General features: G+C 38.2%; 1 long non-coding RNA gene across 1 annotated transcript in view; it reads right to left on the bottom strand.

Moving 5' to 3' along the window:
* Window positions 1-1,777: 1,777 nt before the first annotated feature.
* LOC148186311 (uncharacterized) overlaps window positions 1,778-12,213 on the bottom strand; it is a 33,633-nt gene continuing 23,197 nt past the window's right edge. The window contains exon 3 of the long non-coding RNA XR_015774967.1: window positions 1,778-4,540. This is a non-coding gene — a long non-coding RNA (uncharacterized LOC148186311). The remainder of the gene's footprint in view (window positions 4,541-12,213) is intronic.

Below are 12,213 nucleotides of genomic sequence, written 5' to 3'. Positions count from 1 at the left end.
TGCTATGGCAAGTCTCGGCACGCTATTTTATGCTGTTTTGGGGTATTTTAAGCTGTTTTTGGGACATGCCATATTTTGACATTTTTCCATACTATAGCCTTGCCTTTTCGCTCATTTTTTCAGCATGCTATTTCATGGTGTTTTTGTCCGTTTTTGCAACTTTCTTTGCTATGGCAAGTCTCGGCACGCTAATTTATGCTCTTTTGGGGTGTTTTAAGCTGTTTTTGGGACGTGCCATATGTTGACATTTTTCCATACTATAGCCTTGCCTTTTCACTCATTTTCTCAGCATGCTATTTCATGGTGTTTTTGTCCGTTTTTGCAACTTTCTTTGCTATGGCAAGTCTCGGCACACTATTTTATGCTGTTTTGGGGTGTTTTAAGCTGTTTTTGGGACGTGCCATATTTTGACATTTTTCCATACTATAGCCTTGCCTTTTCGCTCATTTTTTCAGCATGCTATTTCATGGTGTTTTTGTCCGTTTTTGCAACTTTCTTTGCTATGGCAAGTCTCGGCATGCTATTTTATGCTCTTTTGGGGTGTTTTAAGCTGTTTTTGGGACATGCCATATTTTGACATTTTTCCATACTATAGCCTTGCCTTTTCGCTCATTTTTTCATCATGCTAAATCATGGTGTTTTTGTCCGTTTTTGCAACTTTCTTTGCTATGGCAAGTCTCGGCACGCTATTTTATGCTGTTTTGGGGTGTTTTAAGCTGTTTTTGGGACATGCCATATTTTGACATTTTTCCATACTATAGCCTTGCCTTTTCGCTCATTTTTTCAGCATGCTATTTCATGGTGTTTTTGTCCGTTTTTGCAACTTTCTTTGCTATGGCAAGTCTCGGCACGCTAATTTATGCTGTTTTGGGGTGTTTTAAGCTGTTTTTGGGACGTGCCATATTTTGACATTTTTCCATACTATAGCCTTGCCTTTTCACTCATTTTCTCAGCATGCTAAATCATGGTGTTTTTGTCCGTTTTTGCAACTTTCTTTGCTATGGCAAGTCTCGGCACGCTATTTTATGCTGTTTTGGGGTGTTTTAAGCTGTTTTTGGGACGTGCCATATTTTGACATTTTTCCATACTATAGCCTTGCCTTTTCGCTCATTTTTCAGCATGCTATTTCATGGTGTTTTGTCCGTTTTGCAACTTTCTTTGCTATGGCAAGTCTCGGCACGCTATTTTATGCTGTTTTGGGGTGTTTTAAGCTGTTTTTGGGACGTGCCATATTTTGACATTTTTCCATACTATAGCCTTGCCTTTTCGCTCATTTTTTCAGCATGCTATTTCATGGTGTTTTTGTCCGTTTTTGCAACTTTCTTTGCTACGGCCAGTCTCGGCACGCTATTTTATGCTGTTTTGGGGTGTTTTAAGCTGTTTTTGGGACGTGCCATATTTTGACATTTTTCCATACTATAGCCTTGCCTTTTCAGTCATTTTTTCATCATGCTAAATTATGGTGTTTTTGGCCATGTCTGCAATATTTTATGCTATGGCGTGTCTTGGCATGCTATTTTATGCTGTTTCAAGCTGTTTTCGGGACATATTTTGACATTTGCTAAAATCGTTGTAAAGTATGTTGTCCAAAATAGCACAAAAAAGTCATTCTAATGTTCGTCATCTAATCTTGTATGGAATACCATAGTATGGCATCCTCAATAAGATTAAAAAAAAATATTGTGTAGTATATTGTCCAAAATGGGACAAAAAAGTCACAGTATAGTAAAAGTATAACGTGATTCACTTTGAATTGATTTATTTAGCACATATTAAAAACAACATCATACATTAACAAGAAAAAGAGGCAAGGAGACAGAAAACCCAGAAATCCCTCTATGGGCTTGAAAAGCAAGTTTCCCCATGAAACTATCAATCTCTGCATACAGTCTTTTCACATTCATCCAAAATAGCACAAACATGTCATTTTATAATATACCATAAAAATGTCAAAGTATGCAAAAAAAATCATTCTAAGTCATAGTGCAGTATACCACAAATAAAGTAAAAAATATTTCAGAAAAAGCCACAGCATAGCATGTCATAAAGATGTCAAAAACAAGCAAAAAAAAACAGTGAATTGTACTGATTCAAAACTAGAAGAAGGTTTAGTATGTCATAAAGAATGTGACAAAAAAATGACTAAAATACATTTTGCTGCTGCCCCCCTATGGCCAGTATATTGCTTAGCCTCAATAGCAGTGCCCTTGCCTGCTCCTTAAAACCGGAGGCTTGCCAACCGCCACTTACTTCATGTTAGACATTGACGATAAGAAACCCCCCTTTCAACCCCTTTCAAAAGATCTTTATTATTCCTTAAAAACTGTAAACCTCTCTTCAGACAGTTAAAATTCCTGTATAGCTATAGTACTTTATTCCTGTTTTTAATCTCTCATTATGTGTATTCATGTATGCCAGAGTGAGTAACCGCAAGAGCTTTAAGTAATTACCAGCAGGAACAGAGAAAATACATTAAAGGGAGATACATAAGATCTACTATCTGTTTCCCTCAAAAACCACATCTGACAGTAATACAAATAAAAAGTGAAAAACCTCAAACAAATTCAAAACATGCACAGTAACAAAGCGTTTTGGTGTTTCCTGTTTCTTTAACTATTGTATATGCACATTTCCATTCTGTTCAATGAAAAGACAGACTCACAAGTCATCATTGAAGATACATTCATCAACACTGCACCCATCACCCAAAATCATTCAGATTTCTTGACCTGTGTAGGTAATACTTTACGCCAACAGGGGGCAGTGCACTTCAATCTACATGCAGATAAAAAAAATTCTATTAATTGAAGGGAAAATTCAACTTAGAGTACAGGTTTCTGTATTCTCATACAACACAATCATAGTTGATTTCAGTCTATCCTGATCATATATGCTGACCATCAAGGAATAACACCATCATGATGTAACTCAGTCAGCATGCTGAAACTGTGATTCACGATATAGCACCATAAAAGCAATTAAGTTTGGATTGCTCAAATAAAGTTCCCAGAACACAGCGTCAGAAACTGTCACATGACCTCACCACATCTCATTATTATCATCATCTCTTCTGTATGAGAAACTGTTTTCCACTAAACGCGACATTTCTACAGAAACTGATAAGCAACTGATAAGCAGATATTTCATAACAGGACAAGGTGAGAAGTTCCTCTTTCAGAGTGACACATGATACATGAACAAAACACCAACAACACAATGATATCCTCCTTCAACATCTAAATATGTGGCTACACAAAGCTTTTACCCAAGTGACTGCCACCAGTCAATAACAAGGGAAAGTATAATTGAGCTATTTTTGCCAAACTATCATGTTTTTTATCGTGCACAAAAAGCCAATTGACAAAAAGCCTCTTTGTTGACAATTTCCATTTCCTCTGGGACCCGGTGCCATGGTAACACTCCACAGCTTGAGGGGCCGTAACCCAAGAAAGGTCAGCATGAGTGAAGAGGTCATATGAATTATGTATTAACCCTAACTGACTTTCTTATTTTGAGTGACCCCCAACTAATTATATTTTGTCATTAACAAGGCTTCCTATTTTTCTTCTATTAAAATATGGAACATGAGCCATTTATTGACAGGCTGGCCTGCGCTGTGACCCCTCTGCTGAAATGCTTTCATGTCTGGCTCAGGGAAACTAATTCCTGACCACACTGTGTGTGAACTGTGACTGAAAGTCTTTTCACTTGTTTTGTTACTTTTTTTACCCAAACATGCTGACATTCCTTTCGCAGTTTCCTGAATGGAAAAAAAGGTTCAAAACCACACATGTAATCAAAACAGCGTGCTGGAGTTTTTACGTTCATTTACATTTGTAAAAGGCAAATCAATCCACATACTTTCTCTATATGAAAACACTAATTCAGTAAGATGTGAGAATAGTGAATAATGACTATATGACTATAATTTTATGCAACCAAGAGTCACTTCAAAAGTGCTCTGCAAGCAGATCTTTGGTGGTTCTTGCTACACAAGATGTAAGAGATTAGAGATACAACAAAACTTTGAGTTTACAACAGCCCCCCAGGAAGTCTGTCAAACAGGTCTGTCACATGATGCCACTGGGACAAAAAAGACTTTTTCACACTGAGAAAGAAGTGTCTCTAAATCAATGGATACATTTTTGGGGCTTCAAAAACACCGTAAAATGACTTGTTTCGGTATCAGGAATGTGATCGGTCCAATCACATCTCGAAAGTCTAGAGATGCACGATAATATCAGCACATCATTGGTATCAGCAGATATTGACTTTAAAATCAAATATCTATATTTGCCAACATGCTGATTTCTGCCAATACTACAAACCATTCTTTTTTTTATGATATGCCAAAGAAAATAATAAAAAATATCATCATTAATAAATTATCATAACCAGTATATGTCACAATAAGTCTATTATATAGTAATAGTATGTCATCAAGTCTGCTGAGGTCACAGCTGTGGTGGGCCTGATCACAGAAAACAAGGAAAAGGCCAAGAAGACCGGATCTGTGGGTGTCTGGACAGTTCCTGAACTTCTGCAAAACAAAGGAGATAATAATAATAATAACTTCATTTATAAAGCACCTTTAAAAACAGATGTTAAAAAAGTGCTTTGACAGACAAAGCAGGGAAGGAGTAATAAAATAAACGTCAACAAACATGCCAAAGAGAGAAAATTCTAGAGAAGTCAAACAAAAGGACAAGAAAAAAGATTATAGTGGACTGGGAGAAGAAGCACCGAAGGAAATATGCTCCCTTTCATATCAGTGGAAAGTTTCATGTTATCGGCATCACAGAAGGCCTGAACCAGGTGCTGCATGCTGACTCAATGGGGAGACAAGCAAAGCAGAGTATGTTTCACCTATGACCAGTGGTGCAATGTAACTAAGTAAAACTGCTTTGTTACTTTGGTACTTTACTTGATTTTTTTGTATTTGTGTCAACTTACTTTTACTCCACCACATTTCCCCTAAGTGTTTTAGTTAGATACTACAAAATAGGGAAGCAAAGGAGGAAGGGAGGGACAGACATATGAAGAACTGGGAAGGAAAAACTGGATTTTGTTCTTAAAATCCTTTAGGTCGTGACAAAGATCCTGTTTTTCTTCAAGTGTGATGTACACTCCGTTTTTAAGGTGCTGAATGTTAGAAAGAAATAAACTTCATAACCCTAACAATTCTGACCACTTTACACGAGTGAGTCATTTTCTGGTAAGATATCTTTTACTCAAGTGTGGCTGTCAAGTACTTTATCCACCACTGCCTGAGACTCTTGAAGAAATTCCTAAAATCCCCTCAAATACTGAGGAGTTTCTACGCTTGCACCAACAAGGAAAATCACTGCCTAGTACGGAAACAGCACCCAACAGAGCTGTAATGTTTTATGGGAATCCATCCAGTGCGTGTTGAGATACAGTCTGGATCAAGGAGACTGATCAACCAGCATCACCATGCAGGTTAAAAACCTAAAGACTCCCTGTATCTGCAAAAAAGTACAGAAAAAAAAGAAGATACAAGTGTCTGAGTTTTTTAAATGTTGCACGCTACTAAGTGTGGTTTCTAAGAGCCTAACCCTGCCTCAGTGTGGTGGTCACAGATGAAATGAGACAGGAACAAGACAGAACATGGAGAGAACCATTAATATCCTAAGAATGAATGAGAGATCCTGCCTGTTAGTCAGTCTGTCTGTCTGTCCGTCTGTTGTCTACTTCATACCCCTGAGTCAATGATAACGCCTTATTGTTGAATGTATTTTCTCATCCTCTCTGTGTCTCTCTTTCACAGTGCAGCCTCCTGTTACACTAAAAACATTCTCAACAGACGCTTTAAGTCTCACCATAATTCGATCAGACAGCTCTTACTGGGATGTTAATGCGACACAATGCCACCAAAAACGCATTACAAGCCTTATCCCATTCCTCCCTTGTTCTATCAGGCTAATACACTTCCCAAGCTTCTTTTTAAGGAAATACAGTGGGAGCTCTGATGACTCAACTGATTGGATTGGACCCAAAATGTACAAAAATATAACAGGGATGGAAAAGCAACAGCTGAAAGTCGATAGTCATGTTATTTTTGGAAAATGTTTTGGGGATGCTCTTTTCTTTTCTTTTCTTTTCTTTTTGTTTTTTGCTGCTCAGAGGATAAGTCCGGTGATATTCTATAGTTTTGTTACAGTGGAAAAAAATACATAAAAAGGCTAAAACCAACAATGTGTTAGTCCATTTAATAATGCCTCTTAACTTTCCTCAAAAGTTTGTCGCACCAAGAAACAAGCCAATTGATTCCCACAGAGGAATTTGATCTCTAAAAGAGGCCTTCAAAATTTGTAATTTTTTAAGTAAAGTAATGCAATTTCCTAAAACAGCAGGGCAATGTTAGTTTATGTTACTGAAACAGAAGTGAATTGTTTCCAGCTGTGGATTGTAAAAATGAGTTTTCACAGCAGCAAACCATATTGTGTAAGAGTGCAACAGTCCACTTTGTAGATGGAAGTAGAAATTTATCTTAAAAGGTCAAAAACTTGGACCTATTAGTAGCCCTAGATGAAAAGTCAGGGAATAACCAAAGTCACTGGGATTGATCCTCTGAGCATCATGAAAATCTGACCAGTTTTAATGAAAATCCATCAAATTGTTTTCAAGATATTTCAGTATAGATCAAAGTGATAGATCAACTATTTAAGGCTAGCCATGTGCTTGATGGCAAATGTCAGAATACATTTTGAGTGTGTGCAATATAATAACACATTTTTGCAATGTGAGGTCACAGTGACCTTGACCCAACACCACCAAAATCCAATCAGTTTATCACTGTATACAAGTGGACGGCTGGGTCAAATTTGAGGAAATTCTCTCAAAGCATTCCTGAAATATCATATAAAAGAGGATGGTACAAACATGAGGTCACAGTGAACTTGACCTTTAACCACCAAAATCAAATCAGTATATCTTGGAGTTCAAGTGAACATTTGTGCAAAATTTAAGGAAATTCCTGCGAGGCATTCTCCTGATAACGCATTCACGAGAATGGGATGAATAGACAGAAAACCGAAAAATGTTTTTGAAAATCTGCTGTTTACCAACTTTGTGTTAGTTGGGCTATGGTCCCTCAAGGGCAATGCAAAAGTACCAGTTGTTTGTACAACTATGGTATTGGATGTTACATACTGTATTACTAAAGTGAGGATTCAGTTAAAATGAAGAGCGCACTAAACCTGACCCCTGTGGGACACCAACAATTTTTCAGATTTACAATTCTACAATTCTACAATTTCATTTAGCAGACGCTTTTATCCAAAGCGACGTACAACACAAGCAAGAATTTAGACTTAAGGAAAAAACCCTTAGTAAGTGCAAAAAGTGCTTCAGGTGTGATTGGTCACAGGTATTGCTGTCTAGAAGAAGTGCCGCACAGCCCCTCCCCCTTTTTCTTTTTTTTTTCTTTTGTTTTTTTTTAAGGAAACCAAAGTAATAACCAGTAGCGATCTCAGCATCTGAGATTCAACAATCTCAGTATCACTACTTACGATGACAATCAACATACAACATCGCACAACTTTGTTAATCATTAAGTGCTGGGTTTTGGACCATCTGACTTACTCTGCCCCAAAGGGCAAAGAGGAGAAGAGTCAGGTTAAGTGAGTTTTCAATTGTCTCTTAAAAGTAGAAATGGACTCAGCAGAACGCACAGAGTTTGGAAGTTTGTTCCACCATTTGGGAACAACAGAAGAGAAGAGTCTGGCTAGAGATTTAGAGCCGTGCTGGGCTGGAAGCACCAGGCGTCTTTCGCATGCAGAGCGTAGTGGGCGAGAAGGAGAGTAGACCTGGATCAGGGATTCCAGGTTTAAATAAATTTAGGGAGATATAAAAGTTTCCATCTTTCAAATTACAGATTACAGACTGTTGGTCACAGTTGAAATACTATCAGATGTGTCACATCAGGTGAACCACAACATACCGGCATTATTGCTGATTCATTAGTTCCTGCCTGGAAAACATCCAAGATCAGTTGCTTGGGGACAAAAGGTTAAGGTTAAAAATTAAGTAGACAGAATCAAAACTCATAAAAAGTAATTAACAACAGAGCACCATATCACAAACAACAATTTCTCCAGTGAGAGACACAGCCGCGTTACATTAGTGTAAATGATTTTTGTCTGGGTAGAACTACGATTCACAGAAGCAGTTGAGATACAAAGAAAGGTGGAACAGTTCTCTTTTTTGATGTTAACTGCACTACCAATCCAGTTTTATTTATTACGAAAACTAAATTTTGATTTATAATTCTGTCTGATTATTTAGGTTGTCCTTGGTCGTTTTAATAATCAAAATGAGCGTGTATTTTTTTAGATTCTGCCATGCCAATTGTTTTTATGTATTGTTCAGGCTGTCTATGTATCAGGAACCACAATGAAAACAGAGCTCTAAACTTTATTGTGCCATCATTAACAAACAAGCCTTTTATTGTGGGAAAAGCTTGACTAAAATGAGCTAAACCAAACTGAGTGAATTTGCCCAAAGGGCAACCTCTAGTGGTAACACATGATGAGATAGTGCTTACTGGCTATCTTAGAGAATGCCTTTTGCATCTGGGTTAAACAGCCGAACAGCATCACGATACAGACTGCAAGGCCGAGGTCTCTGGCCAGAAGGGGGAACATTTAGAAGAACATGTGTCTTTAACGCATTTACCATAAAAGGAAGGAAATTAATGCAGTCGCAGCCAAGATGCTTTGGCAACTTTGTCCGGCCGTCTCTTTGCTGGAACGGTACAACTGTCACGCCTGACTAACTTAAGATGCGGTAAAAGTGAATCAATAGTTACTCAACCACAATGACAATCTTAGAACAATTGCAGGAAATGACCTTGTGCTTTTTAAACAATTTTGGTCAGATTAACCTCCCATTTCAGACTCTGAGAGACTGTCGTGCTAAGTAACCACAACTGCCCTCTAATCAACAGTGAGTATCTATTATCTTTTAGTTTATGAAAATCTACTTCTGATTTGTTGGGGGTTTTTTTTATAATTAAATACAAATTACTTGATGATCACTATTTGACCAAAGCCACTAAAGATGACGATGATGATAGTACAGTGCTGAGGGAAGCATGCATCTACCCTTGAACAAGAGGCTTGTGCTCATGATAGTGCGAGATGTAAACATTAATGTTGTCTTCTCTGGTTGAGCTAAAACTTTATCTACTCTAGTGTAGTTGCAAGAAACCATTTCTGCATGATATTGCTCACAGCAAGGTCTGCAACCAGGTCATGGTTTTTGAACAGATACATCTCTGTTGCATTTTTCAACTGTATTTTCTTTTGCACTTCTAGCAACACAAGCCAAGTGCTGTCTGGTTCCTCAGATATCACATCCAGAGGAATGTGACAGATGTGAAGTCACAGTGACCCTGACCTTAGACCTCTGCCCACCAAAATCCAAGTAGTTAATCCTTGAGTCCAAGTGGATGTTTGTGCCAAACTAAAGCAAATTCCATCAAGGTGTTCTTGAGATATCGCATTCACCAGAAAAGGATGGACACACAAGCCGAAAACATATAGCCTCTCGCTAGAGCTGTTGCCAACACGAAGGCAGGAAATCTCTGCTGTTGACAAACCTCTTGTTAGTAAGACTAAGATCCAAGTGCAATGCAAAGCTGTGAGCTGTCAGTATAACTTTAGTAGTAGAGCTATAGGAAGCATTCATGTCCAATTGTAGAGGGCCCAAAACCTGACCCCTGTGGTACACCACACTTATTTCAGATTTTCAGTTACTGGGGGAGATGAAAAAAATCTTCCAAATTACAGATACATGAAGTTGAAATATAATCAACTTTGTCAAGTCAAGTGAACCACAATACAATTATACTGACTGCATTGCTGTCACACGGATTGTGCTATTATTTGCATGAAAACCTGACATGAAACATTCATGATCAGTTGATTGAGGGCACAAGAAAAGAGAAGTGGATTTTATGCCTGTATTTACTGATCATGTTCCATTATATTTGAGATAAGACAGACACCTCTGTGGCCAATATCTACAAAACTTTGCAAATCAAATTAAACAATCTAGACTGATAAATAGCATTACAGCTGGGGGGGGTTAACATACACACACACACACACACACACACACACCGCATACACTAACATTAAATCAACATCCTTGACCATTGCAAAATTTTTGTTGACCTGACCTGTTTTCTTTTTTCATGATGTTGTTTTCATGTTGGTGTTCATTAGTTTTCTCAGTGTTCTGTTTTTTGTCTTGCAATTTAAAAAAAAAAGGAAAAAAAAACATCATCTGACTGTTGTTGACATTTGTTATTAGATTGACAATATATAAAAGTAAAAAAAGTGCACAGGGGTTCTTTTTAAGAGGTCAGTATTGATGAACAAAAGACAATAAATATGAAATATTGTTGTTATGGTTGCATTTCATTTAAAACTGCTCTCTAGTAAAAGCTCTCTGCACCATTCAGGGAGCGAAGCCATAAAATTAGAACTCAGATTTATTGATTGTCATCTTTTACTGACTGCTGATAGAATATGCGGTTCAATAAACATCAAAAGCCCTGCCTGGTGACCCTCTTAGTTCCTCTGTCCTCTTCTGTCTGTCAGTCAGTTTCCCTTCTTAATGTTCTGAGGAAGTGTTAGATGTTGCGTCAGTAAGCGATTTGTGAAATGAGGAAACGATGAGTTGTGAAAGGCCTCAAAGAATTACATAGACTTCAGACACATTCTGCTCGCAACGGCTTCAGCAAGTTGATGTTATTTCAGATAACGCCCATCTTTTCTGTTCTGTTACTTATCATGGTGTTTATATAGGAATGTCCCATAGACATTGAGATTAGTCATATTATGTCCTCTATTCAAACACAATTTGTCAAAAAAAATGACATGTTTCTACTGTACAGCTTTATTAATTGCTCAGTAAGCCTCTGGTATTTGCATTTGAGGGGAAAAAAAGGGCGAGTCCCATAAAGCTGGTATTCAGTCCCATAAGGTAGGCATTCAGCATAAGCAGGGCTACCAATTTATATATTAGAGGCCTACAAGCACTCATGCCTAATCAAATATTAGTCAGATTATCGTTGTGCTTGTTTAAAGAAGAAAGGGTGTGGTTTTCTGTAAGGAATACGAGGAGACTGTTCCTGAATGTCATTAATAAAAACATCCTGATGAGGTGATCATTTTGCGAGAAGTGTGGAGGCGGTGGTGAATGTCAAATGATTAGAATTAGCCTGATCGATTTTTTTCCATGCATGATGAGATATTTTATCTGTGAGAGTAACATCATAAGTGCAATACAGTGTAATGATTCAAATCAAAGTGGTCAAACCATCGTAGCTGCAGTAGCTTTTACTATGGCCTATCCTGTGGAGTCCTGACAGTATCTTCATATGTGTTCGCTACGACTGAGACATTAGGTTGCCGTTTTCAGTGCCATAGGTAAGACAGGAGGCTGCCAAGGGCACCATCCTAAGGGGGGGCACCAAAACTGTCCCCAGAAAAAAAAGTTGTCATCACAGTTTGAGCATTGCACAAAGTGAATTGAGTGGACATCAGAGGATCTTTTTCTGGCCATTTACACTGTACCCACCTATCAACCTAAAAGAATTTGAAATATATAGAAAAGTATCTAGCTCCTCCCCCATAACCTACCCATCTACCTAGTACACACACCTCATCAACTACCACGACACCACTGAGGGTGGAGTATGTGGAGAGAGTATGTGATCCTAAATCCAATGCAAAAATCGCATATACTTTTTAACAAGGGAACCAGGGCGACGTTGGCTTCTGGGTTTACCCGCAGAAAAACTTCATCCACCCTCCCCCTCTGAAGTAACTTGTGATTGGCCAAAGACTCCTATAATGGGCTAGATCTTCTAAAGGAGGTGCAGAAGTCTAGTTTTCTCTCAGTCCACTTGAATACAATATGCTTAAACTTTATTATGGGATTCTGAATGAAACTACCTACACCAGCTTTAAAGGGATTTTTCACAAAACAGAACCAGAAGGACTCCTTGGCTCTTCAGAGGGGCAGCAGAAGCAACCAGATCAGCACTCAGGAGACAGCTGGACCCACTACAAGGATACACAGGGTACTCAGAGCATGAGCAGCAGAGGCAGGCACCCCCTCTGCCCTCTCACTGTGCACACCACTGGATAGATAGATATTTACCATCACTAATGATGATTT

Source organism: Plectropomus leopardus, chromosome 19 (assembly GCF_026936395.1).
Source record: "Plectropomus leopardus strain MGB_pleo_1.0 chromosome 19, ASM2693639v1, whole genome shotgun sequence".
Taxonomy (NCBI): domain Eukaryota; kingdom Metazoa; phylum Chordata; class Actinopteri; order Perciformes; family Serranidae; genus Plectropomus; species Plectropomus leopardus.
Note: the sequence above shows the minus strand (reverse complement) of the source record. Positions and strands in the feature narration are given on the sequence as shown.